The sequence below is a fragment of the Vicia villosa genome, linkage group LG4 (genome assembly GCF_029867415.1).
Source record: "Vicia villosa cultivar HV-30 ecotype Madison, WI linkage group LG4, Vvil1.0, whole genome shotgun sequence".
NCBI classification, from domain to species: Eukaryota; Viridiplantae; Streptophyta; class Magnoliopsida; order Fabales; family Fabaceae; genus Vicia; species Vicia villosa.
In genome coordinates this window covers 30754484-30757889 of record NC_081183.1, presented here as the reverse complement: position 1 = coordinate 30757889, position 3406 = coordinate 30754484, and the positions used below count along the sequence as shown (strand labels likewise).

The following is a 3406-nucleotide window of genomic DNA, read 5'->3' as shown; positions in this document are numbered from 1 at the left end:
ATTCAACTTTACAATTTGACTAATGGGATTTTTCCCGTGTATATCGTGAAAAGATAACAATAAAAAAAATATATAATAATAATAATAATGATAATGAAATATTAGAAAAAACAAAAAACAATAATTTGTTATGATCATCCAGATTTTTTTATACGACATTTATTAAGATTCAAAGATCAATTCAATAAGCTATAAAGACAAATACACCATATAGATACACCCAAGAGACATTTAATAATAATTCTAATTTGAAAAAAAATGTGATTTTTCACACTATAAATTGATCATGCAATTTTTTATTTTAACATCCAATTTTTTAAAAAATGAATAAAATTTTTAAATTGGTTTTCATTTTGATTACTCTTCTTTTCAAATCAATTATTTTAACCAATGGAGAAGAAAGTAAGTCCATTTTCTTCTCTTCGATATCTTGTACACAATATTTCATTCTCAATTTTACTAACACTTAATTATTCTTATTTGATATTACAGTGATTTTTATGTGCCTTCATGACTTAGATTGTCGTAGAAAGTACTGTGAACGTCCTCTAGTTCAAATGTGCATGAAGAACTTGTGTCGATGTGTGTTTGATAAGGAATTAAGATGGTGAAAAATTATGTGGTAATTCTAAGAGTATAGATGGATTTGAAATTTATATTCTTGGTACTTTTAATGATTTTCATAACACTTCAAAGTTTGTTATACCTTAAAATTTATTTGATGACTCAAGAGAAGATTATTGTATTATGAAAGTGTTTGTTAATTTGTTTTCTCTTGGAAGTTTTTGAGAATAATGTCACTAGACAATTTAAACTATCCACTAGGCAATATATAATATACAATTTTTTTTAATACAAAGAGAAAAGAGAAAGAGAGTTAGTTAGCTCATACAACTAACTCTAACTAATTTGGTTATGACAGTTAGAAAGGGTTGTGCATGAAGACTAACTAGGTTTACTTGATATATAAGCAACCTCATGCTATTGTAATAGTTAATTTTGTGAGTAATACCAAAATCGGTTTTTCATCTCCCCCTTCTTTTCTCTTTCATGTCTAAGTATCGTGCTTAGATCTAGATTTAACATGGTATCATAGGCCCTTCGATCTAGGCTTTCTCCGCTACTATCTTGTTTCTTACTCACATTACTCATTTCTTGCTTCACCTTGCATCTCTTTAGTTTTCTCTTCTCGCCATCATCATTGTTCATTTTTCTTTTCTTGTTTTGTTTTTTCAACGTGTCTGTTGCAAGCTCAGAAAACAACATCAATGGCGGATCATCATCACATAATCACAATGAGGGCTACCAAATTGATATTCTTAACCCTTATTTCATGCATCCGAATGAAAATCATGCATTAATTCTTGTTTCACTTTTACTTTGGAGCAATAATTACCATTCTTGGTCACGTTCCATGACCATGGCTCTTCGGTCCAAGGCCAAAATTCACTTCATCAATGGTGCTTTACCACGACCACCTGATGAAGATCATAACTCCATTGCATGGGATCGCTACAACACCATGATCATGTCATGGATCACTAATTTTGCTGAGACCAAGATTGCTCAAAGCATTATGTGGATGGATAGTGCAACTGATATGTGGCGTGAACTGAAAGCAAGGTGATTCTTCTATCTCTTCTTACTATACCAAACTCAAGAAACTGTGGTATGAATTGGACAATTTTCGTCCATTCCGTACTTGTGATTGTGATATCACATCCCTAGCTTTAATCAAGTTTCGTGCATATCAAGATGGAGATCAAGTTATCAGGTTTCTCAAAGACTTGAATGATCAATATTCAGCTGTGAGATCATAGATCATGTTGATGGATCCCCACCCAAACATTTGCAAAGTGTACTCATTACTTGTTCAACAAGAAAGACAAGCTACCACATTTCTTGATGAGTCCAAATTACTTGCTTTTTGCTAGGGTTGTTCATGGTTCAGTTCTATAAGAAAACTGAACCAAATCATACTGAACCATTACATAAAGTCACCCTAACTGAACTGAACCGTTTTAATTTTTCTAGAACCGAACTGAACCAAAGGTTTTGGTTTGGTATAACGGTTCTTAATTTTGAACCATACCAAACCATTCGAAGACAAATTTTTTCAAACTAAATCATATGTTAAAGAACCAAACCGTTATATTTAGTTTTAAAAAAAAAAAAGACTTTTTTTGTTTTTCGCAAAAAAATGTTTTTTTTTATTCTAGAAAAAAATCGACTTTTCAAATTTACAAAAAAAATGACTTTTTTATTTTAGAAAAAAACCGTTTTTTTTAATTTTTAGGATAAATCAAGTTTTTTTCCCTCATTTTGTGAATGACACATTTATTGGTTATTTAATCAACTGTTATTGAAAAAAATCGATTTTACTGCATTTAAAAAAAATGTTTTTACTGTATTTTCAAAAAACACGATTTTACTGTATTTTTAGAAAAACTCGATTTTATAGTAATTTTTCTAAAAAAAACTCAATTTTGCTATATTTTCAAAAAAACTCGATTTTATTGTATTTAAAAAAACAATTTTACTGTATCTAAACAAGATTTTTACTATATTTTCAAAAAACATGATTTTACTGTATTTTTGGAAAAACTGAATTTTACAGTAAATTAAAAAAAACCCCAATTTCACTATAATTTTAAAAAACTCAATTTTACTGTATTTTCAGAAAAAACCTGATTTTTCTATATTTTTGGAAAACTCGATTTGAATGTTTTTCTAAAAACTCAATTTTACTGTATTTTCAAAAACTCGATTTTATTGTATTTTGAAAAAACTTGATTTTACAGTAATTTTTAAAAAAAACCCAATTTCACTGTAATTTTAAAAAAAACTCAATTTTACTATATTTAAAAAACGATTTTATTGTATTTCTAGAAAAAACCTGATTTTATTGTATTTTTGGAAAACTCGATTTGAATATTTTTTAAAATACTCGATTTTATTGTATTTTCAAAAACTCGATTTTACTGTATTTTTGTAATAACTCGATTTTACCTTATTTTCAAAAAACCTAATTTTATTATATTTTCAAAAAACTCGATTTTACTGTATTTTTTTTAAAAAATCGAATGTTGTCTTTTCAGCAAAATCCAATTTTACTGTATTTTAAAAAAAAACTCGATTTTATTGAGTTTTTCTGAAAACGCGATTTTGCTATATTTTCAAAAAAATCAATTTTATTGTATTTTTAGAAAAATCATTTTACAGTATTTTTCCAAAAATATAGTAAAATTGTGTTTTATGATATTATAGTAAAATTGAGTTTTTGAAAATATAGTAAAACGAGTTTTTTTTGAAAATATAATAAAGTCGAGTTTTTCAAAATTGCACTAAAATCGAAATTTTCCAAAAATACAATAAAATTGAGTTTTTTGAAATACAGTAAAATCAA

At 27.0% G+C, this 3406-nt stretch overlaps 1 long non-coding RNA gene across 1 annotated transcript; it reads left to right on the top strand.

Annotated features, from left to right (window-relative positions):
- Nucleotides 1-268: 268 nt before the first annotated feature.
- Nucleotides 269-817, top strand: LOC131599020 (uncharacterized). Its single transcript, XR_009282493.1, has 2 exons — nt 269-402; nt 493-817. It is a non-coding gene; the product is annotated as an uncharacterized LOC131599020 (long non-coding RNA).
- Nucleotides 818-3406: the final 2589 nt, after the last annotated feature.